Source organism: Momordica charantia, assembly GCF_013281855.1.
Source record: "Momordica charantia cultivar OHB3-1 chromosome 10 unlocalized genomic scaffold, Mcharantia_2.0 BLBB01000010.1, whole genome shotgun sequence".
Taxonomy (NCBI): domain Eukaryota; kingdom Viridiplantae; phylum Streptophyta; class Magnoliopsida; order Cucurbitales; family Cucurbitaceae; genus Momordica; species Momordica charantia.
Window position 1 is genome coordinate 14,953,754 of NW_028275158.1, and position 12,530 is coordinate 14,966,283.

Sequence of the window (12,530 nt, forward strand, 5' to 3'; positions counted from 1 at the left end):
TATGGTGTGTTTGAGAGGGATTATTGAAGAAGTGGTTATTACATAATCATTTTAATGTTTGGATCAACTTAAAATTGATTTTCATTCCATTAAAGTAATTTTAAATTATTGATGTTTTGGTTCCAAAGTGATTTAAAATTATAAAATTATTAAAAAAAACATTATATTAAATAATGAGTTAAAATAAATAAATTATTTTTATAATGGATAGAACATTATAATTTATTTATTACTTTACCTATATCTATTTTTTTAGAGTAAAATACACTTTTGGTCCTGAGTTTGATGATATATTTCTATTTGGTCTCTAAAGTTGAAAAAGTGACAGTTTCATCCCTAACCTTTTGAAAATAGTTCTAAAAGATCATTGGGTTAAAATTTTGTTAGTGTCACTGACAGAATGGTGACGTGACAATGAGTTGATAATGTAAATAATATTTATTAATCTTATATTACTTTTAGTTAAATTTCCTTTACTTTTATTCCTCCCTCTTCATTCCTCCTTTCCTAGTACTCCATTCTTCTTCGTCAATGTTGAAAATTAAACATGTTAATACATATTCTAGATACATTATGCATATACATTCCTAGGTACATGATACATGTACATGAACTAGTATATAGTATTTAGTTTTGTAAGATGAATTAATTGTGTGTTCATGTTTGTATAGGTTCATAGGATGTTTATGGATCTAGGTTGTTCCATGGAGTCCTATAAATAAGATGGTCATTTGTTGTATTTGAAGCAAGTGTGTGGAGAAGAAAAACAAGAGAGTTTGAGAGAGTTTTGTGGACCAAGTGTATTTTGTGAGAAATTTTTCAACACAAGTTGAGCTGGTTATTCTCAAACAAGTTATGTTGATTCTAAATTTGTGATTGTTCATCACACGCTTCCAACAAAGTGGTATTAGAGCTTGAATTTGAAAAGAGAATTCTTTTTGCAAATGGCAAACAACAATTTGGTTCCTTTCCAATTGTCTCGTCTTACCAAAGACAATTATAGTTGTTGGTATGTTCGTATGAAGAATTTGCTTGGTTCGCAAGATGCATGAGAGATTGTTGATAGAGGCTATGAAGAACCAGCAGAGGATGTGGTTTTAAATCAAGCTCAACGAGAGACTTTGCAGAATATCAAAAAGAAAGATTAGAATGCCCTCACCATTATTCATCAAGCCATTGATGATACAAATTTTGAGAAGATTTTTGGAGCAACCACTGCAATGCAAGTGTTAAGAAACCTTTGAGAATGTAACTAAGAACCTTGCTAACAAACAAGACCAATAGAACTCATCCTCAAATGTCGTAACGTCATCGCGACGCGGAAGGCCCGACGTCATCCCCTGATGGGTCTCTTTCGAGATAAGGGTTTGGAGTCGCTACCAATCATCTACGAGGTGTGATTGGTCACCTATTTTAAAAACTTGGTTTACGAAAAACAGATTTAGGTTCGGGAGTCGACTGAGCGTAGGGAAGGTGTCAGCGCCCTACGACAAACCCGCTCGGAAACGATACCATATTTTGTCAAGAATTATCCTATTATTTTATTTGGTCCAAAAGAAAATTATTTTTGTATTTTGATTGAAATATCCCACGTTATATTAATTTACACTTTGTTATAAGATATGAATTAATAGGTATGAGTGGCACGAAAGCCATTAAAAAAATTTTGAACTTGGGACTTAAGAGTCAATATTCAAACCTCTTACCAATGTGCTAACACCCTAGGATACTAACATTAATTTAGGCAAGTAAATACTCAAACCTGAGACATGCAAAATACTCGTAAGAAATCTACTACTATGCCAGCACCACAAGATACAAGTTAAATTTCTTTCTTAAAATACAAATCTTTATTTTAAAATTTTGTTTAAAAAAAGAAAAATAAAAACTAAAACCGAAAAAAAAAAAACTTTATTTTGTTTTAGATTTGAAATCCGTATAAAAAACTTCCTTAAAATTTGAAAAAAGAAAACATTTAAAACAAACTTGTTTAAAAAAAATCAAATTTAACACCAATTCATTTAAAAAAGAATCATATTTAAAACAAACTTATTTAAAAAAAAATCAAATCATATTTAAAACAAACTTATTAAAATATATATATATATATGAAATTTAAAACAAACTTATTTAAAAACTCATATCATTTCTAAAAGCATTTTTTTTTTACATCATGTACTGCGAAACAGAATTCCTTGGTGTGCCCGCGGGTCTGAAGCCGTAAAGGAGCACTTGAGGTGGGAGTCAAGTTGCTGGAGATCTGTGTGTCGGTTGTAAAAGTTGTCGAAATTTCATGCTATTGCAGGTGCGTAGCTCGGTTCGTTATATTATTGTTGTCTGTCGGGATTGTAGAGCTTTGTGCCGGACTACTGTGCTGCAGGTTGTCGGAACTTGTGGTCGCCGGGGGACGTGTGCAGAGTATCATCGCCAGAGGTCGTTGGGCCTGCCTGCCGATGTCGTTGGATCACCGGTGTGGGTGGAGAAGAAGAGAAGGTGATGGTGGAGAGAAAGAAGGAAGTCTTTTCCTCTTCTCGGCGATTCCTGTGTAGCCGGTGGAGGAGCTGAAGCTGTAAACTCCACTGCAACCCTCTTTAAATACACATAAATATAACGTTAAAAAGGGAAAAGAGACAAGAGAAGAGAGAAAAAGAGGGAGGAGAAGAAGGGGAGAGGCAAGTATGAAGGAAAAAATCAAAGGAGAGAAAAAACAGTTTTAAAAATCTTATAATCAATTAAATAAAATCTTAATAAAACTAATTATTTTCAAACAAAATCTAATTTTAAAACTTAATTTACATTAAAAATTATAATAAAATAAATTATGTTATTTTAAACTAAATCAATAAACATAAAAAATAATCAATAATCAATAATAAATAAATCGATACTAATATTTTTTTAACAAAAGCGAGCCGGACTAGATACAGTGTCTACAGCTTGCCCCCCTTTGTGTATCCTTGCAGAACTAAAAGGGTAGACAAAGGCAAAAGACAAAGTATTTGGAAAGTGAGATTTTTATTTAAAGTGGGCTAGAATGACAAATTTTGCTTGATAGACTTCGACCACGATCTTTGATCGCGTTCGATTTAACCGATGGGAAAATAAAAGGTGGCGGACCTGGCTTGACACAGGCTTCGACCACGATTTTCGATAGGATTCGATTTAACTAATGGGAAACTAAAAGGTAACAGACCCAACTTCAAATGCTTCGACCACGATCTCTGATCAGGTTCGATTTAACCGACGGGAAACTAATAGGTAATGGACCTAGCTTGACACAGGCTTCGACCACGATTTCTGATCGGGTTCGATTTAACCGACGGAAAACTAAAAGGTAACGGACCTGGCTTGACACAAGCTTCGACCACGATCTCTAATTGAGTTCGATTTAACCAATGCAAAAATGAAAGGCAATGGACCTAACTTGACACAGGCTTCGACCACGATCTTAGATCAGGTTCGATTTAACCAACGAGAAAATAAAAGGCAACAGACCTCGCTTGATACAGGCTTTGACCATCTTCGATCGGGTTCGATTTAACCAACGGTAAAATAGAAGGCAACGGACCTGGCTTGACACAAGCTTTGACCATGATCTTAGATTGAGTTCGATTTAACCAACAGAAAAACTAAAAGGTAACAGACCTAGCTTGACACTGGCTTCGACCACGATCTCTGATCGGGTTCGATTTAACCAACGCGAAAATAAAAGGCAACAGTTCTGGCTTGACACAGGTTTCGACCACGATTTTAGATCGGATTCGATTAACCAACGGGAAAATAAAAGGCAACGGACCTGGCTTGACATAGGCTTCGACCACGATCTTTGATCGGGTTCCATTTAGCTGACGTAAAACTAAAATGCAACGGACCTAACTTGACACAGGCTTTAACCACGATCTTAGATCGGGTTCGATTTAACCAATGGGAAAATAAAAGGAAACGAACCTGGATTGACACAGGCTTCGACCACGATCTTAGATCGGGTTCGATTTAACTAACGGAAAAATATAAGGCAATTGACATGGCTTGACACAGGGTTCGACCATGATCTCTATCGGGTTCGATTTAACCGACGGAAAACTAAAAGGCAACGGACCTGACTTGATACATGCTTCGACCATGATCTTAGATCGGGTTCGATTTAACCAACGGGAAAATAAAAGGCAACGAACCTTGCTTGACAAAGGCTTCGACCACGATCTTAGATCGGGTTTGATTTAACGAACGGAAAAATAAAAGGCAACTGACCTGGCTTGACACAGGCTTCGACCATGATCTTTGATCGGGTTCGATATAACCGACAGAAAACAACGGACCTGGCTTGACATAGGCTTCGACCACGATATTAGATCGGGTTCGATATAACCAACGAGAAAATAAAAGGCAACGGACCTAGCTTGACACAGGTTTCGACCCCGATCTTAGATCGGGTTCGATTTAACCAATAGAAAACTAAAAGCCAACGAACCTGGCTTGACACAAGCTTCGACCACGATCATTGATCGGGTTCGATTTATCCAACAAATTAATTAAACACGCTTGCTTGAGCAAAATGAGTTGTCACGAAATTTCCTACCCTGGGGCCTTTTGGAGATTTCTTCAAGAAAAATGTGGAGAATGCATGAACAAACAATGCATGAAATGCGTTTGACGCATGATGATAACATAAAATTTTATCTTGGATGTGAAAAAATAGAGTGAAATCACTTGCTTTTGTAATAAAACTTGGGATTGTCTAGATAGCCAGATCACCGCATTTCGCTTTCCTTCAAAACTCTTTTAACTGGATCGAGAGTACTGAGACTTAGCCAAACATTCCTTAAACGGGATGACGACTTGGCCCCTAAAATGTGATATTTGCCCCAATGATTCTAGAGAACAAATATCCTTATCTTTAGGCTTCTTGTGCCCCTACGTTTGATTTCGAGCAACAAGTGACCTTGGAGAATGTGAATGTAAGCCACTACCGTCATTCATAAATAAAGAGACGAATAGATAACAGAATTTATAAATGAGATTTTCAATTATGACAAAGGACACATATCTCAAAAATGTTGTTCAAATTTGTAAGCTATAATAGAGAATGAATACACAAAATGCCTTTCAAGCAAAATACTTTGATCAATGTGAAATTTTCCGAGATACACGAGAAATTATGCATAATACTTTCAAACATGATCTGAATTGACTGGATTTAAAAACTCGTTGCCATCCATGTTAGCCAAAACTAGTGCTCCTCCAGAGAAAGCGTTTTTCAGTCCTTAATAATTTGGGGTCCATTTCCCTCGATGATCTTTCTGCAACGGGAGTATTTTTTTTAGAACCAAATCTCCCTCTCTAAACCTTCTTGGGCGCACCTTCTTGTCATAGGCTTTCATCATTCCTGTTTGGTACAGTTGTCCTCTGCATAATGTCGTCAACCTATTTTCTTCTACAAAATTTAGCTGCTCATAACACCTTTGGACCCATTCAGCCTCTTGTAACTTAGCTTCCATGATAACTTTCAATGATGGAATTTCTACTTGAATGGGAAGAACAGCTTCCACACCATAAACTAATGAAAATGGCGTTGCCCCAGTTGAAGTACGGACTGAGGTGTGTTAACCATGTAAGGCAAACGGAAGCATTTCATACCAGTCCCTATAAGTGACACTCATCTTTTCAACGATTTTTTTTATATTTTTGTTAGCAGCTTCCACTGCACCATTCATCTTAGGTTGATAAGAAGTTGAGTTGAGATGCTTGATCTTAAACTGCTTGCAAAGCTCGCTCATCAATTTATTGTTCAAATTCCTTGCATTATCAGAAATTATGGTTTCAAGAAGACCATAACGACAAATAATTTCTTTCTTGATGAATTTGACTATGACTTCTTTTGTCACATCTCGATAAGAAGCTGCTTCTACTCACTTAGTAAAATAATCTATTGCTATAAAAATGAATCGGTGCCCATTTGATGCTTTAGGTTTGATAGGTCCTATCAAATCCATGCCCCACATAAAGAAACGCCAAGGAGTTGTCAAAGTATGCAAACGAGAAGCATGAGCATGAGTCTTGTCCGAGTAAATTTGACATTTGTGACATTTTCTTGCATATTTAATACAATCTGTCTTTAGAGTCAGCCAGTAATAGCCAGCTCTTAAAATTTGTCTAGCCGTCATGTGCCCATTTGCATGACTGCCACAAACTCCTTCATGGATTTCCTCCATAATCCTATTGGTCTCTCTTCCTTCGACGCACCTTAAGAGAACCATGTCATGGTTTCTCTTGTACATTATCTTTCGTTTAAGAAAAACTTCATTGCCAACTCGCGAAGAGTGCGCTTATCATTTTTTGAAGCATTTGGTGGATATTATTTACTCTTGATATATTATTTGATGTCATAAAACCAAGGGTTACCGTCGAGTTCTTCTTCAATGCTCATATAAAAAGTTGGGACATCTCTCCTCCAAACTTTAATCGGACGGACCTCTTCATTGAGTTCTAAATTGAACATCACTGCTAATGTGTCCAATGCATCTACTATTGAGCAAATAATCAAATAAGATCTCATCAAATTCTTGTGACAATTTCTTTTATGAGCTGTTTGTAAGGCAACAACTTAGCATCTTGTTTCCCATTCTTGACCTTCATATCAATAGCAGCCTTGACACTCATCGAGCATGCTTCATACTCAGACATATTATGTGTGCAGTCAAAACATAACCTGTCAGTAAGAGGGTATAGATCCTGTTTGGGTGATATCAAGATAGCCCCTATGCCATGACCTAGCTCGTTAGAGGCACCGTCAAACATCATGGTCCAAGTTTGTAGGTCTAAACTTTCCTCACTGCGGTTATGGTGGAGATATACTCGTCTGGAAAGTCAAACTTCACCGGTATGTAGTTATTTATAGGTTGTTGAGCTAGGTAGTTGACTAGAGCATTCCCTTTAATAGTCTTTTGAGTCACATAGACAATATTGTATTTGGACAAGAGAACCTGCCACCTTGCAATTCGACCTATGAGAGATGGCTTTTCAAAAATGTACTTTATGGGGTCCATCTTTGAAATGAGCCATGTGGTATAATACAACATGTATTGTCTTAAACGTCGGGCAGCCCAAGCTAGAGCACAACAAGTTTTTTCTACTTTAAAGTATATAGTCTCGCAATCTGTAAACTTCTTACTCAAATAATATATTGCCTGTTATTTTCTGCCTGAGTCATCATGCTACCCCAATACACATCCCATTGAGTTTTCAGTCACTGTGAGATATAAAATCAGTGGATGTTCTGGAGTTGGTGGCACAAAAACTGAAGGGTCTTGCAAATACTAGCTTAACAAACTTATCAAATGCTATTTGACAATCTTCACTCCATACACCATCGTTGTTCTTGTAGAGCAATTTAAAGATGGGTTCGCAAGTTGCTGTTAAGTGAGATATGAACCTTGCGATATAATTGAGTCGTCCTAGAAACCCTCTAACTTCTTTCTACGTCTGTAGAGGTGGCATCTCTAAGATTGCTTTGACTTTATCCGGGTCAAGTTTAATGCCTTCTTGGCTTACTACAAAGCCCAGAAGTTTTCCAGGGGTTACCCAAAATATACATTTGTTGGGATTGATCAATTTGAACTTCCTCAATCGATCAAATAGCTTCCTTAAAATAATCGTGTGCTCCTCGCCCTGTTTTGACTTTGCAATCATATCATCCACGTAAACTTTAATTTCTTTGTGCATCAAGTCATGAAAAAGGGTAACCATGGCACGCTGGTAGGTTGCCCTAGCGTTTTTTAGCCCAAACGGCATAACTTTGTAGCATAAAGTTCCCCATAGTGTAATGAATGTGGTCTTTTCATGATCCTCAGGTGCCATCTTGATTTGATTGTATCCTGAGAACCCATCCATAAAGGAGAAGGTTGAGAATCCAACAGTATTATCCACCAAAACATCGATATGAGGAAACGGCAAGTTGTCTTTTGGACTTGCACAATTCAAGTCTCTATAATCCACACACATTCTTACTTGTCCATTTTTCTTTGGTACAGGGACAATGTTCGCCACCCACTAAGGGTAATTAGATACCGTAAGAAACCTTGAATCAATTTGTTTCCTTACTTCATCCTTTATCTTGATCAACATATCTGGCCTCATTTTTTGTAACTTCTGCCTCACCAGCTTGAACTATGGGTTGATGGGTAATTTGTGCACTACAATGTCTGTATCTAAACCAGGCATATCCTGATAGGACCAAGCAAAAACATCAGCATATTCATGAAGTAACTCTATCAACTTTTTGCTACTCTCTGAAGACATATTAGTGCTTATTTTAACCTCTTTAGCCTCGGCTTGTGATCCCAAGTTAACTGTCTCAGTTAATTTCTCATGGGGTCCCAACATCTTTTCTTCTTCTAGCATTCTTAATAACTTAGCAGAGGGCTCATCATCCATGTCCTCATCAAACTCGACGTTGTATATAGGTGTATCGAGTTTGTATTTCGAATCATTATCACATTCAATCTCAGTATTACTGCTTAAGACATAATAAGGGAGAAAATAAAGGAAAAGGAAACAAATGAATAAATTGGCCAAGAGAAATAGCAAAGGAAAGAAACAAAGTGAATGAATTTAAACTTTATTAATATGGAAGAATTATAGACAAATGATATGTCTAGATAGAATACATAGGGAATAGAAAATTAATTTATTAATTAAGAAAATGAGGGGGAAAATGGGCAATTACTTGATTGATTATTTATAAAAGACGGTAGCTCTAACACGCTTCAATTGCTTCAATTGCCAAGCATGTGTTTTCTCCCTTCCTTTTCACATGTTTCTCAATCTCACCAGCAGATATCTTTCCTACAAGCAGCAATACTGCCCTTTTCAATGTAAACCCATCATCATAGGAATAAACCTCAATTTTCTCTTGCAGTGGTATTTGTAAGAGAGTGTGGTATTCCTCGATAGTTGGGGTTATATCCATTGAGCTAAAAGTGAAGCATCTATAGGTCGGATCCCAATGTTGAACTAATGCTCTCAACACTGAGAAGTTGACTCGCACGTACATAAGCTGTGCTATGTGGCCATATTTTTTTATGAACTGAGTCTTTCTGTCTGGTCTTAAGCCTTCCCAAAATCGTCTCAAGACATCCAATTGATTTTCTAGGAACATTACACTTTGAAATGGCGTGATGATATTCTATGATAATGCGTCACCATGCGTATGTTGCATGTTCTCTGACCATTGACGGACAGTTTCTTTGTCTTGCTCTTCCACTCTTGGGTAGGAGCCTTACTGGAACTCATGCTTTAATTTACTGTCAATGTTATTGATTTAAGATTTAGGTCAATTTTGGCACAATTGGCAGAAAAATAATTTTAAAGGAAAAAAGAAAGTTGTGAAACTCTTTTTTTTATTGTTGTAAAAAAATAATGATTATTATAATAATAATAGTAAAAATAAATAAAGTGAGAAAATGAGAAACTTATGTAAATGCATGAGACTCTTTTAAACAAATCACTTTATTAACACCAACGCAAACAAACTAAACAAATAAATAAATAGTGGAAATCTGATGCTAAAATGAGTGTACGGTTAATGCCTACACAACCTAGAGGAAAATGGCCCCCAAATCTTCCATACGCTTTCGCAGTATGGTTAACTTGAGTGGAGAATTTTATGCGCCTGCATGGGAATCGAAATTTCAAGAAGGTCACACTACTCAGTCTCCGATCTAATCTTAAAAGTAAAGCCTGCGTAGGAGGCTTGTGTATTTGTGCGAGATGCATGTGATGTCAAATGAAATTAAATTATACAATAGAATATTTAAAATAATACAACATTAAAAAAACAAAGCGGAAAAAAAGAGAAATATAATAGGATAATAAATGACAAAAATAATGGCTTGACTCTCTAAAGATCCCTAGTGGAGTTAGTCAAGTGGTCGCAATGTCATCGCGACGTGGAGTGGCCGACGTCATCTCCTGATGGGTCTCTTTCAAGATAAGGGTTTGGAGTCGCCATGAATCATCTACGAGGTGTGATTGGTCACCTATTTTAAAAACTTGGTCTACGAAAAATAGATTTAGGTACGGGAGTCGGCTGAACGTAGGGAAAATATTAGCACCTTACGACACCCGTTAAAAAACGGTACCATATTTTGTCAATAATTATCCTATTATTTTATTTGGTCAAAAAGAAAATTATTTTTGTATTTTGATTGCAATGTCCCACGTTATATTAATTCACACTATGTTATAAGATATGAATTAATAGGTATGAGTGGCACGAAAGCCATTAGAAAAATTTTATCACCAAAAAATGAAATGTTTAAGCTTAAGGGTTGTTTTCCTTTGAGTGAGAGTTATACAACTTGAGTTATGGGGATAAGAATGAGTTTTTTTTTTTCAAAAATGAATAAAAAATAAACAAAATAATAAGAAAAAAATATTTAAATCATAGTCTAATTGATTTAATAATCTATGGATCTATTTGACATTAATTAGAATTTTATACATAACTTTTAATTTCCTCGAGCCATACTAGGAGAAAACTTCTTATACGGTTCGGGGGGGGGGGGGGTATTGTTAATTTACATCTATCCCAATGAGCCGTTTATCGAATCATTGCAATTGATGTTCGATCCCGAAGAGAAGGAAGGGATCTTTGTAAAGTGGGTTGTTATGATCCGATAAAGAATCAAACCTATTTAAATGTTCCTGCTATTCTATATTTCCTTGAAAAAGGGGCTCAACCTATAGGAACTGTTCATGATATTTTAAAGAAGGCAGGGGTTTTTACGGAACTTCAACTTAATCAATAATCGAAATTCCATTAATGAATATTGGAAGGTTCCAATTTCTGTCATTGTGGTTTTCAAAATAATTATTTAGTAGAAAAAAATAATAAATAAATAATTTTTTTAATTAATGGCACATTTTCATGATATTTTAAAGAAGGCAGGGGTTTTACGGAACTTCAACTTAATCAATAACCGAAATTCCATTAATGAATATTGGAAGGTTCCAATTTCCGTCATTTTGGTTTTCAAAATAATTATTTAGTAGAAAAATAATAATAAATAAATTAATTTTTTAATTAATGGCACATTGAGACTTGAACTTGTGACATAAAGTCAATATTCAAACTTTTTACCAATGTGCCAACACCTTAGGATACTACTTAATTTCTTTTTTACAATATAAATGTTTTAATGTTTGAAATTTGTTTTTAAAAAAATGAAAAGTTTTTTATTTAAAAAAACATTTTATTTAAAATAGTTGTTTAGTAAAAACAATGATATAAAAATAACATTAATTTGGACAAGCAAAGACTTAAACCTGAGACATGTGAATTACTCCTAAGAAACCTACCACTATGCTAGCACCACAATGTTGGGTGTGTTGCCATAAACTCGTAGTTTGTATTTATGCAAAAACAAATGTATATTCAATAAATTTGTTGTTGAATTCATAGAATTGCATTATCCAAAATCCAATAAACTAAACATCCAAGGTTATTATCATGTAACCGGGACAGTATATATACTGGGTATATATTTGATATACTAGGTATATATTTGATATACCCCTGATATACGAGGTATATATTTGATATACTCTTGAAATACGAGTGGATAATGTCCCGTGAATAACCTGAAGGGTCTATAGTATATGAATAAGGCTGGGTACCTTATCCTGGCAACACTATGGATACGGCCCACTTTGTAAATGTTACAGATGACTCGATCCAGGTCGTTCGTGTAGAGACATGCGAGTGGAGGTATCCTATACAATTAGTTTGTATAAGACTAGACTGCAAAATAGTCAATCTTTAGATGTAATGCCGTTGACTAACAGATTGTTATTTCATAGGATGACCAAACAACTCATTCTCGATTGAGTTATGGACTCCTACCCGTGAGGGCTCGTCCTTTTATCTGTATGGGTGAGAGTGGCCCGAATTGCCGACTCAATATTCCTACCATTTTGCGGACGAGACCGAGTGGGGAGCTGGGAACATAACTTCACAAGATGGAATTCACTCCTCCCTGACTTTAGGGGAATAGATGGATGTTCTCTTAAATGCTGACTCCGAGACTTGAACAAGGGGCCCCACCCTCTCATTGTCCTGAGAGGGACTTCCGGTTATTGGTCGGACCATAACCGGGTTGTTCATTAGAGGACCAGTGGTATTTAAGGAGTAAGATGTAACTCAGGGGTAAAACGGTAATTTGACCCAACTTGAGTTACGAGCACTCGTGAAGGATTAACTTGTCATTAATGGTCGTATATCCATGGACACGAAAACATTCTGCAGCGAGAATAGTGCAACTGTGGGTCTTTAGTGGAGTGACCGTAGTTAACGAATGTTGATTAACTCGGTCAATGAGTTTGACTGATTAATCTCACATCGTTGGAGTTTCTGATCTGTAGGTCCATGAGGTCCCCTTGCTAGCTCATGACAGATAAAACGAGGATCAAGATTTTGGAAGAATTTGAGCTGTTCAAATTTCTTAAGGGAATATATGTATATTGATACATTA